Raw genomic sequence first — 21686 nt, 5'->3', positions numbered from 1 at the left:
AATTTTAAATCCTTGAAGGTTTAATTAAAGAAAGAATTTGAAAGATCAATAGGAATTTGCATCATCAGTTGGAAAAGGACAGGTCCTGGAGTCAGAGGGTCAATTTTATGGCTCTTGTAAAAATCCAGGTGTGAACAGCTAAAAATGATAAGGAACTGAACCATGACAATGGTTTCAGCAATACAGTTAAGTCATTTCATACCAAAAAGTAAAGAATCCAATACCTCTTGGGACTAGTGAATATGGAAGATAAAAGAAGTGAGTAAAAGATGGTTTATATGTTAAAATCAGAGAATAAATGATTCATTGTCAGAAACGTAGAAGACTGAAAACAAAAAAGGGGTCAATCTTGAGTTGTTAACATATGTGAAAACTGAATTTTACATTGTAATTTCCTATCTATCATCTATCTAATCCATCTATCATCTACCTAAAGTGTTACTTATTATTTGAAACTTAAAAATCACTATGACATTTTCCACAACAAACTCATTTATACCACCAGAATTATCTCTAACTATATGAATAAAGCAATGTGTCCTTTAGAATGCTGTGATTTATTTGTGATGAAAAAACTGAAAATTCAATATGTGGATGGATATGAGTATATGAATGTTTGCTAACAACATCTGAGAAACTTATGTGATCATTTTAGAGTCATGAACATTATCTCTGATGTAAATGTCAGTTTTCTCTTGTATGAATTTGACATTCAATGATATCATTGATGGGGACAATCATTGTCCCTCTGTTTCTGTATTGTAATCCTCTTAACCAATGAGCATATTTAATAAATTGGATAAAAATAATATTATATAATGTCTAAAGTAGCTGTATTTGATAATATTTAATTCTCTAGGGCTAAAGATTTTCTTTGTGCCTCATTCAACTATCATAAGGAAACATAATTATAAATTAAATGTTAGAACTTTAAAAATATCCTTTAAGGGAGTTGGCCAATAACTCTCTCATCTTTACTCCTCCTCTTTGACAATCATGTAGTGGTTCACCACACATGGACAAGCTCAATTTTCAGCAGAGGTCTTTGGCTTAGTGTGCACTGCACCCATAAATCGTGAATGACTCTTTTTATGGGCATGCCCTTTATCAGGCACTTTAAAGATGAACAGCAGTAAACTCACATGTTCAGAAAGAAAATTGGAAAAGCAGAGGTTTTTTTTGGAGTACCTATCTTGTTTTCTTTTCCATGTTAAAAATTATTTATATTTTTATATTTTTATTTTGTTTTTAAAATTATTTTTAAATACCCTTTGACCATACTAAGCTGATACAAAAGGAACACACTTGGCATACAAATAAAATATGAGTGAAAACAGAAAAAATCCATTTTGGCTATTGTCATTATTAATCAGAAAATGCAAATCACATTTAAAAATAACGTTAAATTTTTTTTGAGGCATAATAGGCATACAACTGCACACATTCAAAGTACACATTTTGATGTTTTGGTATATTTAAAGACCAATGAAACTAACACTCTAATCAAGGTAATGAATGTATTCATCATCCCAAATTTTTCTTCCTTCCCCTCTGTAATCTCTCCTTTCCATTCCCTCCCATGCCCTGCCTTCCCAGAAACTAATGATTTGCTCTTTGTCATCACAGATTAGTTTTTATTTTTGAAAATTTTGTACACATGAACAGTACAATATGTATTATTTTACCCTCAGATTGTTTCAGTCAGCATAATTATTCTGAGATTCTTTCATATTGTTGTGGATGGATCAGCAAACTATTTTTTCAAAAGGGCCACATAATAAATATATTAGACTTGGTGGATCATGTAAGATTTCAGTTACATATTCCTCAATATTTATTTATTTATAGCCCTTAGAAATGTAAACAATAAGGATTCCTGCGTGGCTCCAACAGTTAAGCATCTGACTCTTGATTTTGGCTCAGGTCATGATCTCATGGGTTCATAAGTTTGAGCCCCATGTTGGGGTCCAAGCTGACTGCGTGGAGCCTGACTGGAATTCTATCTCTCCCTCTCTCTGCCCCTCCACCACCCCTGCTCTCTGTCTCTCTCAAAAATTAACTAGAAAGAAAGAAAGAAAGAAAGAAGAAAGAAAGAAAAGAAGGAAGAAAGAAAAGAAAGAAAGAAAGAGAAAGAAAGAAAGAAAGAAATTTAAAAAATATTCATAATTTGTGCACCATATAAAAAGAGTTCATAGACCAAATTTAGATCAGGGCCAGAGTTTGTCAATCCCTATCAAAGTTCTTTCTTTTTCTTAACTGATCAATAGTCCATTTCATGGAAGAACTAGAGTTTGTTTATCCACTTACCTATTGATGGACATCTGATTTGGTTCCAGTTTTTGACTATTAAAAATAAAGCTGAGGGATGCCTGGGTGGCCCAGTTGGTGGAGCAAGGGACTCTTGATTTCGGTTCAGGTCATGATCCCAGTGTTGTGGAATCTGCTGAGTGTGGAGCCTGTTTAAGATTCTCTCTCTCTGTCCCTCTCACCAACTCGTTCTTTCTTTCTACAAAATAAAGACAAAAAGTTAAATTAAATAAAACTGATATGGGCATTCATGTGAAAGTCTTTTGGACATTTGTTACCCCCTTCCTTATGATAAAAACTTAATAGTAAAATGCCTGACATGTATATACTTTTCAGAAACTCCAAATTGTTTTTCAAAGAGTGGTATGATTTTTTCTTTGCACCAACAGTGTATGAAAGTTCCAGTAACTTTACATTCTAGTAAACAATTGATAAGATCAAAACTTTTTAATGTAAACATTCTAGTTTTCATGTAGGAATATCTTATTGTGATGTTTACTTTTATTTATCCAGTGGTTGATTGTGTTAAAACTTTTCATGTGCTTATTTGCCATTTATATACCTTCTTTGGTGAAGTTGCATTTTAATCTTTTGCTTTTTTTTTAAAGTTGGGTCATTCATTCTCTTATCGGATTTTAAGAACTCTTTATATATTCTAGGTGAAAATTTTTATCATCTATATGATTTGTAAGTATTTCCCCAGCTTTCAATTCATCTTTTCATCCTCTTAGTAGTGTCTTTTGAAGAGGAGAAGGAATTGATTTTGGTGACAACAAATTTCTTTTTTTTTTCTTTTATACATTGTGGTTTCTAGTGTCTTATTTGTGAAGTAATTTTTCAACCAAGACACAAAGATGTTTCTCCTGTTTTCTTCCAAAAATAGTACATCTAGGTTTTTCATTAAGTCTATAATCAAATGTGAGTTAATATTTTGGTATACAATACAAACTATACATTTGTTGTAGTGCAGGTATACTGTTGATGTATTATATTAGCTTTTACATGACTGAGCACATCTGTCCTTTGTCACTATTTTTGAAATACATTTTTATTGAATATAGAGTTCTAAATTGTCAGATTTTTTTGAGCACTTTGTTATTCTACTGCTTTCCAACTTACATTGTTTACAGACAGAAACCCCCTGTTATTCATATCTTCCTTGCTTTCTTCCTCTTTATAAATAATTTTAAGAAATTTGATTTTGATGTGCCTTAGTGGTTTTTTTTAACATTTCTTATATTTTGAATTTGTTGAACTTATGCATGTGCGTTTGTAATTTTCATCAAAGTTAGAACATGTTCAGTCTTATTTCAAAAATAAGTTTTCTGTCTCTCTTTCTTTTGTCTCTTCTTTGGATACTCCAATTGTTTGTATATTTGACCTTTTGAGGCTTTCTTACAGTCCAAGAATGCTATGCTGTTTTCTTCCCACTGGTTTTGATTTGGAATAATCCATATTGCTTTGTCTTTAAGTTTATTAATTTTTGTTTCGCAGTGTCCAGTGTACTGTTACTCACACTCAGTGTTTTATTTATTTATTTTCTGTCTAGGGCACTGTTATTTTCATCTCTGTGAGTTTAATATCACATCTAAAAAATGCTTCATGTCTCTACTTACCATTCTCAATATTTCTTCCAGCTTCTTGAACAGATGGCATAGAGTTAAAAAGACTGTTTTAATGTACTTGTCTACTAATTATATAATCTGGGTTATTTCTGGGTCTTTTCTGAGTAATCAACTTTACTTATAATTATGGGTTCTATTTTCCAGTTTTTTTATACGCATGGTGATTTTTGATTAAATGTAAAATGTATTTTACCTTCTTATGTGCTGAATACTTTTTATTCCTATAAGATTCTTGACATTTGTTCTGGGATGCAATCAAATTACTTGGAAACATTTTGATTCTTTCAAGTCTTGCTTTTAAAGTCACTTTATGTGAGATCAAAGAAGCATGTAGGCAAGTATTTATTTTGTCCTACTATTGAGGCAATATTCTTCTGAGTATTTCAGGCATGAATTAAGAGGTTTTTCCACTCTGTCTGATGGGGAATAAGAACATATGCAGTGATCAGTTCTCAGCTGAAGACTCAAAGAAGTCTCTCTACAAAGTCCAGAACTCTTGGTCTGTGCAGGTGTCTTTTCTTCTATATTTTATCCTAAGAACTCTAGCTACCTTAGCTTCTTTAGGATCTCAGCTCTGTCTTTTCTACCCAAGGAAAATGTTGTATTACACCCGTTTCCACCCTCTGTGCCACAGCTTGGAAAATCTCCAGTCACTGATGTCTATCAATTATAGGGCTAATCTCATTTGGTTTTAAAACCTTAAGCTCTTTGTCCTTTGGTCTAATATATAATATCTTGGAAAAACATTTTTATATGTTTTATCCAGTTTTTTTAGTTGTTCAAAGCAAGAGTGTATTTTTGGTGCCTGTTACTCCATCCTGGCTGAATGTAGAAGTCATCATTTTCAAATAATTTCATCAAGGGTAGTACTTCTTTAATTATATATGTAAGGAATTTATCCTTTTACAAGAGATTTGGCCTTTGTCATTGGCTTCTGGGAGACAAGCCCTGAATTTCATCTCTAAGCCCTGAATTTCATGCCTGCTAATATTTTCTTTGTTTTCCTGGTGGCCTTGGGTGATCAGATAGTTTAACAATATGATTTTAGGGAGGAGGGGCTGACCATGCCAGGAAGACCAAATCTATAACTTAGAGAGGGACTTTGGATAGTGTGGTTTCATTTGACCACTGTGGGGACTAGAGGCTGCGATTAGACATATAGGCAATCAATAATGCAGGGGTAGTAAAATCAATCTTGTGGAGAAATTAGCACAAAGAAATTCATGATATAAAGTAACTAAAGGTTTGCAGTAAAATCATTTCTGAGTTTCTTAAAGGCCAAGGCAAGGAAAGAAGTATGAACCATGACAAGATACAAAATGTCCATGGAATAAAACACACCGTTTCTCATAAAAACTGAGATATTAGAACAATATGTACTATAAGCCTTTGGTAGGGTAGTACTCATCATCTATAAAGTTTGCACATTTTTGATATTTACCATGAATAGATTCTGATTTCAAAGTTTTGGCAATTACAAAGATAAAACTATAGTAGTTCTAAATAAAATTTGCTAGTACTTTAATTCTTTAAGAAGAAAACATTTATTATAACCCAGGAAGTTTTATAAACATTCACTGATATACAGAAATTGTCCTGAGGGAGAAAGAAAGCAGATTACAGCAAAAAACATAAAGAGACAAAATCTGAGAAGGTTAAATAAAATCTTAAAGAGAACTAATAAAAATGATTAAATGAATATTTTTCTACCTTAAATCTCCAATTTCTTTATTAATGAGATAAGTTTCCTAACATATTTGCAACTCTCAAATAGAAAAAGAACAAAAACTAATGAGCATATGGAGAAAAACTATATAACATAGGGAAAGATCTCGCATATTAAATGTAACTTCTTTGCTTCACAAAATGTAAGTTAGCTTCATACAGAAGACCACAGTGATGGCATAAGTAGTAATGCTTTATAAGGAGAAATGCCTGCCATTGCTGTTCATATTTCCATCATGATTAGTATGAATAGATACACGGAAGAGCTGGCACCGGGAATGTAATTAATAAATATTTGTTGAAATGAACACCACTCCTTCCAACTCTTCTCCCATCCTTTCTTCTAGAACAGCTCGAGGCTCAGCAAGAATGAGAGTAGAGGTAAGCAAAACAGACATTCCAAGGATGGTGAGAGAGAGAGTTTTAAAAACAGCAAGAAAAAGGAATAATAGCAACAGACCTTGATTACTCAGGACTGTAAGAAGAAGTATACATATAGATACAAATACCTGCATTCTGACATGGGAGATAAATTTGCATTCAATCTGAAAAGTTGCAGTTCATTGACATACTAATATATGCAGATTATTTGCCTAAGACATCATGTTGACAGAATAAAGTAAACAGCATTCCTTCTTGTGGCCATGCAGGGCTGAATGCGCTAATTGTAGGATCACTGTTGCTGGTACTACATGACTTGACTTGCATGCTGCTCTTTTTCTGCCCCTACAGGTACTTGAAAATGTACCTCTTGCATCTATTACCATGACACATACCTTTCCTATCTGCCTCATACAGCGAGAGAGAATTCACTTAGCCACATACGGTGAATTTTGAAAAATGAGTTCATGGTTTGGTCAAGTCTGTCAGATAGTAGAAACACAGTTGAATCACTGAGCATTGCAAACATGCCATCTAAAATCACACATATCAAACAAACAAACAAGCCAGAGTCAGTTGACAAGTGGAGGCTAAATCCTTGCAACACGGAGCAATTCAAGCCTATGTTTGGTATCTGAACTTCTTAAAAACTTTCTGGAATATCACCAAGACTGTCTCATCAGAATTCATTTCCCCTGCCAAAGCATTCCATAAGTGTGGAAGAGATAAAACTGCAACACAGAAACATATGGGCAGAAGATAAAAGGAGATCAGTGAGCAGGAAAATATGTTTCTTAAAATCTGTGCTGCAGTCATTTTTCTTCTCAGTTTTGTTGTTTGTTTTGCCACTGAATGCCCATAGCCAACATTAAGAATGTTTCTACACAACAGCAAAAGAATAAATTGATTCTGACCAAAAAGAGCCAATTCAGTTAATAAAATAACAACAAGAACAACATCAGAGACAAATGGAAATAAAGTTGTTTGGTATTTTATAATAAATTGGTTGATTTGTTTGGGTGCTGTGGAAGCACAGCCCAAATGACTAGTAACAAAGGTAAGATTTCCATTAAGAATTTGCTTGGCCTGCAATCACAAGTCTTTTATTATTTTATTTTATTCATGTGTACATACTTATACATTATGCTATGTTCACCACAAGTGTAGCTACCATTGTCACCATACAATGCTATCACAATATCATTGACTAAATTCCCTGTGCTGTATCCTTTATAACTGTGACTTACTCATTCCATACTGGAAGCATCTATCTCCCACTCTTCTTCACCCATGTTTCCCATGCCCCACCCCCCTCGCTCTGCCAAACATCCGTTTGTTTCCTGTATTTAAATCATAAGTACTTTTAATATTTGTGTTCCATTATGCTTTACGCAATGTCTCCTGTGATGAATTCTTTGCTTTCTTCAAAGTATTATATTTGAGAAGTGGGTAAGTTTCCATGAAGGGGCTAAATGCTATTTGCGAACTGGTCTAATACCCTAACGAGGAATGCTCCCATGGGTTAGTGAGGTAGCTGTAGATGTTTATCTCAGCAAAACATTTCCTAGAAACATTTATTTTCTGCAGTGTATCTAAGGCTAAAATCATTGATTTAAACTGTTTCCACAGTTCAGTTTTACAAAACAAATAGATTTTCAGTTTTGTTTGTCTGAGTTCTTTTATAATGTCACAAATGGTTGGACAAATTCTCCAAGTCACAGATTAGCACTTGGAATGGTACTTACTTGTCTTTAGTCCAGAATTTCTAAGACAAACCCCCTTCAACTATTTTGTCAAATAGTGCCAATATTCTAAAATATTCTAAACCTTTAAATATAAACGAAATGAAGAATTTAATTAAAGAAGACCTGAGTTAAATAAGCAAAAGTTTTAAGAGAAATGCACACATCAAAAAGTTGCTGGTCATAAAATATGGAGATGCTGGTTGAAAAACTGTATAACTGATCAATAAAAAGCAAAGATGTTCACCAATATTGGTTTAATTCTTCCACTAAATACATAATTTGCATATTAGTGGTATTTGTCAAATTTTCAAAAGAAAATTGTAAAGAACATAACTGACATCTCCTATGTGAATGGCACTGATTGGATAGGACCTTAAAATAAATTGTCCTTAAAGTCAGTTTCAGCTCTTAGGAATTTAGCCAAAGCATGAGTGATTGGAGAGATTAAAGGAGGGAAAAAAGGAAGGGCACCTGGGTGGCTTAGTTGGTTGGGCGTCTGACTTCAGCTCAGGTCATGATCTCATAGCTCGTGATTTCGAGCCCCGCGTCAAGCTCTGTGCTGACAGCTCAGAGCCTGGAGCTTGCTTCGGATTCTGTGTCTCTCTCTCTCTCTCTCTCTGCCCTTCCCCTGCTCGGGCTCTGTCGCTCTCTCCTTCAAAAATAAATAAACATTTAAAAAAAATAAAATAAGGAGCGCCTGGGTGGCTCAGTCAGTTAAGCCTCCAACTTCGGCTCAGATCATGATCTCCTGGTTTGTGACTTTGAGCTCTGCGTCAGGCTGTGCTGACAGCTCAGAGCCTGGAGTTGCTACAGATTCTGTGTCTCCTCCTCTCTCTGCCCCTCCCATGCTCATGCTCTGTCTCTCTATCTCTCAATAATAATAAATAAACATTAAAAAAATTAAAAATAAAATAAAAGAGGGAAAAAAGGAATAAAAAAGAATAACATAGCATTTCAAGACAGGGGACAAACAAGCAGCAAAAATAATTATATTTCTTAGCTTTTGGTTTTTAATTTCAAAACCTCAGTTTCAACTAGCAATGTGTAAATTCAGAATGGCCTGTCTTACGGATTGCAAATAGCAGACCTTCAACAAACATCTGTTGAACAAATGAATGGATAAAGAGTGTATATGCTAAAAGCTAAGTATACAATAAATCAACTGAAAAAAAACAAACAAACCCAAAACCCAACACTGTCTAATAGACTCTTAGGAATTAGCATTTGAAGTACAATTGTTAACAATAGTTACTAACCAATCTATGAATATCTCCCATTAGTCCTGGAGATACTTTGAAAATGACAATATAAAACAGAAAATGCATCTCCTTCCCTATCCCCCCCAAAGTTAGAAGTACATGAGATGGTATCAGAAAGACATAAAAGCTAAGCAGAGAATTAAACCAGGATCATGTCTTGCAAAATAGGATGGTGTCTCTGACATAGTGACATTTAAGGTGGAATCTCAACAATAAGGAGAAAATAGCTATCGAAAGAATGGAAAAATATAGTGATAAGCAAAAAGAGGTTAGTAAAAAAGCTAATGTCTGATATGTGTCATTGCCAAGCTGAGCAGAAAGTAGGCAAGTTCATTAGAGGTTAGGGGGGTAATCTATTAAAGGGAGAAGAAGATGACAGGGTTCAGATCATTTAAGCACTTTTTAAGAAAAGAGATAGGTGGGGTGATTTTCACCAAACAACCGGAGGAGTTTAAGAAAATGAATGTCATTGACATTATATATTCGAGAATATTATGTTATTTATAATTACTGAATCTGGAGTTATTAGAGAATTCAAGAATGGAAATAAAGACAGTTGAGTCATCGGCATATAGGTGTTTAAACCATTGCGGCGCCTGAGTGGCTCAGTCAATTGAGCTTCCGACATCGGCTCAGGTCATGATCTCACAGTTGGTGCGTTCCAGCCCCACGTCAGACTCTGTGCTGAACGCTTGCTCAGAGCGTGGAGCCTGCTTCAGTTTCTGTGTCTCCTTCTCTCTCTTGCCCCTCCATTGCCCGTACTTTGTCTCACTCTGTCTTTCAAAAATAAATAAATATATTTAAAAAAATTAAACCATGAGTCTCCAGGATTTATCCTAGAGAATGGAAGGATATAGGAGAAAGGCACCAAGAAAAGGAGTCTTCGGAGAAAGCTGAGAAATTGATTATAACCACAAAGTGCAGGTAATATTTGATGATTTGGGTTTTTTAATTTCCCACTTATTTAATTTTTAAATAAGAAATTAAATTATTTAATTTTTAAATAAAAATAAAAATTATAAAATAAAACTGCCATAACATTCTTTAACTTACCTATTGTTTCTGTAAAAAGATGGGTCAGTAATCTTGCCATATATGTAAATTTATAGGAATTTGCAGATTTGCACATTTTTGAGCAGGATATTAAGAATCTCAAGTTTTATTTTATTTATTTAGTTTTAAATTCCTGCTTTGGGGAAAAAAGTACTGGGATGTCTGGGTGGCTCAGTCAGTCAAGTGTCCCACCCGTGATCCTGGCTCACATCATGATCTTGCGGTTTATGGGATCCAGCCCTGCACTGTCAGCACAGAGCCTGCTTGGGTTTCTCTCTCTCCCTCTCCCTCTGCTCCTCTCCTGGCTCCCACATGTATGTGCATGCTCTCTCTCTCTCTCAAAATAAATAAATAGATTTTAAAAAAAGAAAAAAGAAAAAAAGTACTAATGTATCAAACATATTTGTGGAAACTTGAATGTTCATTTATTGCCGATTGATTGATTTTGATGTACATTCAAATAAGTAAAATAAATGTCAGCATATTTTCTGATTTAATTCTGAAATTTTACTGACAGATACGTTGATTATTTAAGGTAAATGGAAGGAGACATATTTAAGATAATATAGAGTGCTTCCAAATGTTTATGTGAATTGTTTATAGAGAATTATCTAATTTAGACATACCAAATAGATTTGGCTTAGTAAAAGTATCTCACAATTTAGGCTGATGCTTTTTTTTTAGTCACTTATATGTTTCAAATTGTCTGAATAGTAAATTAATATTATGGCCAATTTTATCTAACCTACTGATTTTTAAATAAAATATATTTAGGACTTGTTGAGTATTCTCCACCAATAAAACTTCCAAATCATTTGTGAAGGGAACCATGCAATACAGTAGTCCCCCCCCTTAACCATGGCTTCACTTTCCAAGGTGTCAGTTACCCAGAGTAAACCGCAGTCTGGAAGCAGATGATTCTCCTGATACGTAGTCAGAACATCAATAGTAGCCTAACACTATGTCAGAATGCCTAGGTCATTCACCTCACTTCATCTCATCACATGGGCATTTTATCATCTCTCATCATCACACAAAGGAGAAGGGTGAGCAATAAGGACAATGAGATATTTTGAGAAAGATCACATTCATATAACTTTTAATACAATACATTGTTATAATTGTTCTATTTTTATTAGATATTGTTGTTGATATCTAACTGTGCCTAATTTATCATAGATATGTACACATAGGAAAAAACCATAATGATGTATAAGGTTTGGTACTACCTGTGGTTTCAGGCATCCATTAGGGGGTCTTGAACCATTCCCTACAAGGATAAGGGGGTAGTGTGTATGCCACATCACCTACAATTTCAAAGTATACTTTCTCTGTGTCCAGGGTTTTAGGATAATTTAGGATAATTTAGGAATAACCTTGATATTTTAAGCAGAATTTTATTTAATATGATGGAATGGTCTAAATCCATAGTAAAATTAACCATTTGAACAATACCTGGGCATGTACTACATGCCAATTTGGGTCATATTTGGTCATACTGGTTAGTGTGTTGGGTATTGTGCAGTTAGGAATGAAATAGAATATGAGAAGGCGGATTAGGCATATAGTATTGGAATGCATATTCTATGTAAACAAGTTTAATCTTTTGACATTTTAATGTCTGCCATGGAATATGGGGCACCTGGGTGGCTCAGTCAGTTTAGCATCTCTCAGGTCATGATCTCAAGGTTCGTGGGTTCAAGCTCCATGTCAGGCTCTGTGCTAACAGCTCAGAGCCTGGAGCCTGCTTCGGATTCTGTGTCTCCCTCTCTTTCTGCCTCTTCTCTGCTCACACTCTGCTCTCTCCCTCTCAAAAATAAACATTAACTGGGGCGCCTGGGTGGCGCAGTCGGCTAAGCGTCCGGCTTCAGCCAGGTCACGATCTCGCGGTCCGTGAGTTCGAGCCCCGCGTCAGGCTCTGGGCTGATGGCTCGGAGCCTGGAGCCTGTTTCCGACTCTGTGTCTCCCTCTCTCTCTGCCCCTCCCCCGTTCATGCTGTGTCTCTCTCTGTCTCAAAAATAAATAAAAAACGTTGAAAAAAAAATTAAAAAAAAAATAAAAATAAAAAAAAAATAAACATTCACTTTTTAAAACTAAAGTCTGCCATGGAATATACAGTTGCAAAAGAACTCTCAACTCATCTAAACTTATCTTCAAAGCATATGAAGTTCTCTTTTGCATCACCCTTGTTGCAGGTTCTTGCATCATCAAGTTAAGTATTGGCATTGGCAGAAACATTCTTGGTGGCGTTGTCGTTCAGTAACTGGACACGTAGCAATTTTATCCCTACCTCATTAAATTGATTGTAAGAGATTTTAGCTTGTTTTTAACTTTGTTTATTTTCACACACTTGGGAGTTTTCTTCTGAGGATCTTGAAACGTCAACTTTACGTTGTAACTACAGAAACAGTATTTTTTTGTTGTTGTTTATTGAGACAGAGAGAGAGAGAGAGAGAGAGAGAGAGAGAGAATCCCACTGTCAGTGCAGAGCCGAATGTGGGGCATGAGATCGTCACCTGAGCCAAAATCAAGAGGAAGACGCTTATCAACTGAGCCACCAAGGTTCCCCATAAACAGTAACTATTACTCATAATTTTAAAAATGTAAAGGAGGTCACAGGTCTTTTTATATTTTTGCGGTTTTAATTTTGTGTATGATTTTAATTTTTTTTACTTTCCATATGTGTAAAAGATGAGTACTATGTTGCATATATTCTAAAACATAATTCTATATTTATATTGGTATCAAAGTATGTAAAATGACTGGATATCTACTCCAAGGATGTATAAACTAATTATTTAAATAATTTTTAACTTTTTAAAAATACTAGAATTGCTTTAAATTTACAAAATTTGTTTTTTCAAACCACTCATTTATAGGGTTCCTGGCACTTAAACCTTGCAAATGCCGGGATCATGCTGATATATATTTTTTTAATGAGGAAACTTTACTTTCTGATTTATTGGCTATATAATTAAAGAATATATGAGCTTGCATGTGGAACAGATTATATTTTATTCTTAATTTTATATTTTTGAGAATAGAGCAGAGTTTTAAGCTCCCAAGGGTTTATGCATTCATACGTCAATAGCCATAAAAGAAATAGCTCTTGCTACTATACATAAATGGGTTTATTTACTTGTTTAGTATTCAGAGAATATGGGGCTATTGTATGCCAAAAAAGCTATAATATTTTCATAGAAAATTTAGTGTTTTTTCTTGCTGACTACTGTAATTGATGTGATAAAAATAGCAGACCTGAATTTCAGCCTGTGTACTCAGAGGGAGTTCTTCCATAGAGTTACTTTCAATGAGGTTTGAACCCAGCATATCATTTATCACGGTAATATGAAGAAATGTTCATATTTCTGCCCATATTAGATTGCCTAAATGTGAGAATTTTGTTGTATATCCATCTGTCAACCCATCAAGAGGCTCAGAGAAAAAACAAACACATATAACCCAGATAATGCAACATCTTTTCTTTTTTTTTTTAAAGTCTTTTTTTAATTTTTATTTATTTTTTCTTGTTTCTTGAGATAGGCCTGGATTGCGATGTATTTTCCTCTCAGGACTGCCTTCGCTGCATCCCAAAGTGTCTGGATTGTTGTATTTTCATTTTCGTTTGTTTCCATATATTTTTTAATTTCTTCTCTAATTGCCTGGTTGACCCACTCATTCTTTAGTAGGGTGTTCTTTAACCTCCATGTTTTTGGAGGTTTTCCAGACTTTTTCCTGTGGTTGATTTCAAGCTTCATAGCATTGTGGTCTGAAAGTATGCATGGTATAATTTCAATTCTTGTAAACTTATGAAGGGCTGTTTTGTGACCCAGTATATGATCTATCTTGGAGAATGTTCCATATGCACTCGAGAAGAAAGTATATTCTGTTGCTTTGGGATGCAGAGTTCTAAATATATCTGTCAAGTCCATCTGATCCAATGTATCATTCAGGGCCCTTGTTTCTTTATTGACCGTGTGTCTAGATGATCTATCCATTTCTGTAAGTGGAGTGTTAAAGTCCCCTGAAATTACCACATTCTTATCAATAAGGTTGCTTATGTTTATGAGTAATTGTTTTATATATTGGGGGCTCCGGTATTCGGCGCATAGACATTTATAATTGTTAGCTCTTCCTGATGGATAGACCCTGTAATTATTATATAATGCCCTTCTTCATCTCTTGTTACAGCCTTTAATTTAAAGTCTAGTTTGTCTGATATAAGTATGGCTACTCCAGCTTTCTTTTGGCTTCCAGTAGCATGATAAATAGTTCTCCATCCCCTCACTCTCAATCTAAAGGTGTCCTCAGATCTAAAATGAGTCTCTTGTAGACAGCAAATAGATGGGTCTTGTTTTTTTATCCATTCTGATACCCTATGTCTTTTGGTTGGCGCATTTAATCCATTTACATTCAGTGTTATTATAGAAAGATACGGGTTTAGAGTCATTGTGATGTCTATATGTTTTATGCTTGTAGTGATGTCTCTGGTACTTTATCTCACAGGATCCCCCTTAGGATCTCTTGTAGGGCTGGTTTAGTGGTGACAAATTCCTTCAGTTTTTGTTTGTTTGGGAAGACCTTTATCTCTCCTTCTATTCTAAATGACAGACTTGCTGGATAAAGGATTCTCAGCTGCATATTTTTCCTGTTTAGCACACTGAAGATCTCGTGCCAATCCTTTCTGGCCTGCCAAGTTTCAAAAGAGAGATAAGTCACGAGTCTTATAGGTCTCCCTTTATATGTGAGGGCACGTTTATCCCTTGCTGCTTTCAGAATTTTCTCTTTATCCTTGTATCTTGCCAGTTTCACTATGATATGTCGTGCAGAAGATCGATTCAAGTTACGTCTGAAGGGAGTTCTCTGTGCCTCTTGGATTTCAATGCCTTTTTCCTTCCCCAGTTCAGGGAAGTTCTCAGCTATTATTTCTTCAAGTACCCCTTCAGCACCTTTCCCTCTCTCTTCCTCCTCTGGGATACCAATTATGCGTATATTATTTCTTTTTAGTGTATTACTTAGTTCTCTAATTTTTCCCTCATACTCCTGGATTTTTTTATCTCTCTTTTTCTCAGCTTCCTCTTTTTCCATAACTTTATCTTCTAGTTCACCTGTTCTCTCCTCTGTCTCTTCAATCCGAGCCGTCGTCGTTTCCATTTTGTTTTGCATTTCGTTTAAAGCGTTTTTCAGCTCCTCCTGACTGTTCCTTAGTCCCTTGATCTCTTTAGCAAGAGATTCTCTGCTGTCCTCTATACCGTTTTCAAGCCCAGCGATTAATTTTATGACTATTATTCTAAATTCACTTTCTGTTATATTATTTAAATCCTTTTTGATCAGTTCATTAGCTGTTGTTATTTCCTGGAGATTCTTCTGAGGGGAATTCTTCTGTTTGGTCATTTTGGATAGTCCCTGGAGTGGTGAGGACCTGCAGGGCACTTCCCCTGTGCTGTGGTGTATAACTGGAGTTGGTGGGCGGGGCCGCAGTCCGCCCTGATGTCTGCCCCCAGCCCACCACTGGGGCCACAGTCAGACTGGTGTGTGCCTTCTCTTCCCCTCTCCTAGGGGTGGGATTCACTGTGGGGTGGCATGGCCCATCTGGGCTACTTATACACTGCCAGGCTTGTGGTGCTGGGGATCTGGCATATTAGCTGGGGTGGGTAGGCAAGGTGCACGGGGGCAGGAGGGGCAAGCTTAACTCGCTTCTCCTTAGGTGATCCACTTCAGGAGGGGCCCTGTGGCAGCGGGAGGGAGTCAGATCCACTGCCGGAGGTTTGGCTCCGCAGAAGCACAGAGTTGGGTGTTTGCACGGAGAGAGCAAGTTCCCTGGCAGGAACTGGTTCCCTTTGGGATTTTGGCTGGGGGATGGGCGAGGGAGATGGCGCTGGCGAGCGCCTTTGTTCCCCACCAAACTGAGCTCTGTCGTCCGGGGGCTCAGCAGCTCTCCCTCCCTTTGTCCTCCAGCCTTCCCGCTTTCCCAGCAGAGCTGTTAACTTCTGACCTCCCAGACGCTAAGTCGCGCTTGCTGTCGGAACACAGTCCATTAGGCCCCTCCGCTTTTGCCAGCCAGACTCGGGGGCTCTGCTTGGCCCGCAGGCTGCCCCTCCTCCCTGGCTCCCTCCCACCAGTCCGTGGAGCGCGCACCGCCTCTCCGCCCTCCCTACCCTCTTCCGTGGGCCTCTCGTCTGCACTTGGCTCCGGAGACTCCATTCTGCTAATCCTCTGGCGGTTTTCTGGGTTATTTAGGCAGGTGTAGGTGGAATCTAAATGATCAGCAGGACGCGCGGTGAGCCCAGCCTCCTCCTATGCTGCCATCTTCCAACTGAGTCTATTTTTTTTTCAGTATATGAAGTTTATTGTCAAATTGGTTTCCATACAACACCCAGTGCTCATCCCAAAAGGTGCCCTCCTCAATACCCATCACCCACCCTCCCCTCCTTCCCACCCCTCATCAACCCTCAGTTTGTTCTCAGTTTTTAATTGTCTCTTATGCTTTGGCTCTCTCCCACTCTAACCTCTTTTTTTTTTTTTTTCTTCCCCTCCCCCATGGGTTTCTGTTAAGTTTCTCAGGATCCACATAAGGTGAAAACATATGGTATCTGTCTTTCTCTGTATGGCTTATTTCACTTAGCATAACACTCTCCAGTTCCATCCATTCAACATCTTTTCTACTGTCCATACTTGACACATCTTTGGGGAAAGGCAGGAAGGAGAAATGAATGGAATAATATCTTTTAAATTGAGAGCGTCATGATTTGTTATCTGTACCATGATCTTGGCATTAAAATCAGTGAGATAAATGATTAGAAATGCCAACGTTGGGACGTCTGGGTGGATTGGTCAGTTAAGCATCTGACTCTTGTTCTCCACTCAGGTCTTGATCTCAGGGTGGTGAGTTCAAGCCCCATCGTAGGCTCTGGGCTGGGTGTAAAGTCTCCTTAAAAAAATTCGCTGACGTGGACCTGTTATGTCAAGGAGTACACTGGATACTTTAGTGGTCTCACCTATGATTTTTCCTGAGGACAAATTCAAAAATGTTTTTCTTACAGTTAGGAGCATCTTAATACATTTTTTTACAGCGTATATTTTTTATGCAGATAAAATTCAAGGACCTTTCTGATCCAGGGACTTTAAAAAATATGTTTATTGCTTTTTTTTATACAGAAAGAGAGAGCATGAGTGGGGGAGAGGAGCAGAGGGAGAGAGAAAAAGAGAGAGAGAGATTGAGAGAGGGACAGAAGGAGAATCCCAAACAGACTCCATGCTCAGCCATGCAAGGCTGGATCCCACGATCATGACCTGAACTGGAATCAAGAGACCAACATTCAACTGGCTGAACCATGCAAGCATCCCCTTTACTGTTTTTTTTTTTTAATTAATTAATTTATTTAGAGAGAGAGCAAGGGAGGGGCAGAGAGAGTCAGCTCTGTGATGTCAGTGCAGTGCCCAACTCAGGACTATATCTCAGGAAACATGAGATCATGACCTGAGCCAAAATCAAGAGTCGGATGCTCAACCAACTTAGCTACCCAGGCGCTCACCTTTTATTGCTTTTTAAAATAATTTTTCACTATCTTATCTTATTCACCAAATTATTTGTATTTATCAGCATGATATGCATTAAATCTATTTATTTATGATGTATGCTTGTAACATTTTGAAAAAAATATTGTTTTTTCCATGTTCTTCCAATAGTTAAATAAAATGTGATAAATATAGTTTGTCATAGTAATGAAGAAACATTTAAAGCAATTAGTAGAAAGAACCAATCAAAACATTCCAAGGATGAAAAAAATCTCCAATAATTTTATGATATAAAGATTGTTTTTCAATAGAATGTCTATCAAGTATTTAATGTTTGATGTTTAACTTTTTAAATGTTTATTTACTTTTAAATAAAAAAACTTTTTAAATGTTTATTTGTTTTTGAGAGAGAGAGAGAGAGAGAGAGAGAGAGAGTGAATTTGAGTGGGGGAGGGGCAGAGAGAGAGAGGGAGACACAGAATCTAAAGCAGGCTTCAGGCTCTAAGCTGTCAGCACAGAGCCAAATGCTTATTTACTTTTGAGAGAAAGGGACAGAATGTGAGCAGGGTGAGGCGCATAGATGGAGGGAGACACAGAATCCTAAGCAGGTTCCAAGCTGTCAGCACAGAGCCTGATGTGGGGCTCAAACTCACGGACTGCAAGATCATGACCTGAACCAAAGTCAGAAGCTTAACCAACTGAGCCACCCATGTATCCCATGATGTTCAACTTTCAATGTTGAACATTTAATGTTCAAACTTTTGTATCTAGTTTGAAATATGGATAACACTGATTCTGTGTGCTTGCCTTTGCCTTTCTAACACCAGGGCTTTACACCAGGCCAGTTCCTAGGATGAGACTCATCACAGGGCCCATGCCATTAGGAATGAAAAACATTTCTGCAAATTGGTTCTTACCTGCCAATCGCAGTAGTACTATTCTGACAACAGAACTGGGAAGAAGCTCTTGTTATCCCTCTTAGGTACTTATGAGGACACTGAATGTGGGTGAGATTTAGTGAATTCCCATGAATTTGCAGCAAAGAAATGATGGACTCATGATTCAATCCAGGATGCTCTGCCTAGAGGAAGAATTCTCTTTCCATAGGCATGTGGTATTGGTTTCACTCTCAACATGCAGAAGCTAGCTTGTCAGTGGTGGGTGTTTGGAGGTGTCTTGACTGGGCTCCTTTAGCTTAAGTTCCTATCATCGTTCACCTTCTGTTTCAATGGTTATTATGCTACAAGAAAGATATTTTTTCCCTTAAAGAGGAAAATAAAGAATGTCAGATTTGGCTATAAAATTATGTGAATAGCTTTAAGCAAATAAAGAACATTCAAGGTAGAGCTTTTGTTAATGTCCTTTATTCAAAATACTAGGAACACACCCGTAAGTCAGCAAGTTGGATTTATTACTTGTCATGCTAGACAATTAAATTCACCTAAATTTTGTAGAGACAGAAAGATACTATATATTACGATATGATATGATATGATATGATATGATATTATTATATATCACATAGAAAATTACACAAGAAAACATGCACTAACACAGTTCAATGCTTTGAAATCAATCAAGATATCAGTTAATTGAAGACATATTTATTACAGCCTCTGTTCCATATACTGAACTAAGTCTTGACTATCTGTCTGTCTATCTATCTATCTATCTATCTATCTATCAACTATCATATATCTACATCTTCCTACCTATTTATCTATATTTAAAATACTTTAGTTTAACATATGAAAGAACTTCCTGACAACTTTTATGTACAAATTTTGACTTGGTCACTAAAATAATGATAAAAATTTTGTGCATCTTTACAACTCTTTGATTAATGAACACCTTACAATTTTGCCCTCTTGTCCTCTGATTTCTGCAACAGGGAAATCACAGCATTATAATCCTACTTTCACATTAGCAGTAGTTCTCCGAGGTGATGAAATAAAAATAAAGACAAGACATTGAACTTAAAATGGTAACTGACTTAGAATATAATTTAAGAAGCCTGGGGCAGCTGGGTGGCTCAGTCCGTTAAGCGTCCAACTTCGACTCAGGTCATGATCTCACAGTTCATGAGTTTGAGCTGTGCATTGGGCTCTGTGCTGACAGCTCAGAGACTGCTTGGGATTCTCCCTTTCTCCCTTTCTCTCTTCCCTCTTCCCTCTTGCACTGTCTCTCTCAAAAATAAATAAATATTAAAAAATTAAGAAGCCCAGTTAGAAAAAAAAAACACAAAAAAACAAAAACAAAGATAAAAAGATCCTAACTAACCTGACAAAGAAAGTAATAGAAAGTACAGTAGCTGTGGGGTAATAGGTATTTGACATTCTGACTAATCTGAACATTCCTAATTTGCTTCTGTGGGTATGGGTAATTAAAGATAAGCTGGGGGCAAATTTTTTTACCCTCTCATTCTAAATCATCACAAAGCAGGTCTCATTTCTGTTGTCCTTGTCTCCTGGTCCACTACATTTATCCTTGCTACTGTAATCTTTGCAAAGTAAACCAAATTATACTTTTAGGTTGATAGATTAAGTTTTAGTTATTTAAATATGAGGGAATACTTTAAAATATCAACTAGTCTTGAGGTGCCTGGATGACTCAGTCAGTTTAATGGCCAACTCTTGATTTTGTCTCAGGTCATAATCTCACGGGTTCATGAGTTCATAGTACAGAGCCTGCTTGGGATTCCGTCTCTCTCTCTTTCTCTCTCTCTCTCTCTCTCTCTCTGCCCCTCTTCCACTCATGCTCTCTCTTTCTCTCTGTCTCTCTCCCAAAGTAAATAAATAAACCTTAAAAATATCAACTAGTCTTACAAATAAAAAATTCATTTTTAATGATTTTAGAAACTGAATCAATTAGGAGATTGCTAAAATAAGCAGCATTTCAAGAAGTGGCATCTAATGTTTCTGAAATCCTGTCTTAAATGGTCAAAGGGCTATAAAAGCAGAGGAAAAGTAAAATAGGAGAGGCTATTATCCATGAAAGACAGACCTTGAGAATTCCTTCCACATACAGTGCAGATGGGATCAGATAGAAGAGAACAGCTAGCATCTGCTCACAATTGGCCTTCTTGAGACGATGGTGCTTTAGCCACAGGATGTAAACAGAGCACAATTTGGCCAAAGTGCTCTACACCTAGCATTTTCTTTTTGGCAGGGTGTGTTTGGATGCTGACACTAAAGACAGACTAAAGGAAAGATAAAGGCCACTTTCCTTGCAACATCACACTAGCATGAATAAGCAGCTACATTAGGCTTTCCCAAAGCAACTTGACCACCTCTAACACAAAGGATCCCAGGTGCAAAGGGAGCCTTTTGCCTCAAAGGCTTTATACTGAGTAAAGCTGAAAATGGCCCCATAATCTACCTAGTATACAAGCCAGACCAAAGAGAAGAAGTATCTTAATTACATAAATAAAAGCTCTAATCTGGCACAGAGGTTTCCCTAGACATCAAGAAGACATTAAAGAGAGAAATTCCGCTCCTGAGATGGGACAGCCCTTGTTCCCAGCATCACTGGTGATGGACCTGGGAACAGACTCTTATAGTAACTAATTAGCTAGCCAAATAGGTCAAGGACAAAAGATCAAAAAACCTTGAAAAGGAATGGAGGTCATCGATACAATGAGAAAGGTAATATATCCACGGTGAATTCTGAGTTACATAACAGAGTACAGAGAATAATTCTTTTTTATTACCCCTGGAACATTACCAAATTTAGTTACATTACTTTCACACATCCCAGAATTCAATAAACTTGAATAATCAACCCAATAAGTCACATATTTTGGCCAAAATATAATAAAACTGGAAATTAACAGCATAAAATATGAAACATTACAACTCATATATATAAAAAATCACTTTAAGAAATCTTGTAAATGATAACTTATATAGGTAATTGAATTCAATAATAACAGTACATGTAATAATATATGGAATATAGCTAAACCTATAATCAGAATAAATAATCAGCTCTAAACAATTTACTTATTAAACATAAAAAATAAATATTCAACTCAAAAAAGTTTATAAATCTTATAAATATGGCTAGATTATAAA

This window comes from Panthera uncia, chromosome C2 (assembly GCF_023721935.1).
Source record: "Panthera uncia isolate 11264 chromosome C2, Puncia_PCG_1.0, whole genome shotgun sequence".
Classification (NCBI taxonomy): Eukaryota; Metazoa; Chordata; class Mammalia; order Carnivora; family Felidae; genus Panthera; species Panthera uncia.
This window is presented reverse-complemented; position numbering follows the sequence as displayed.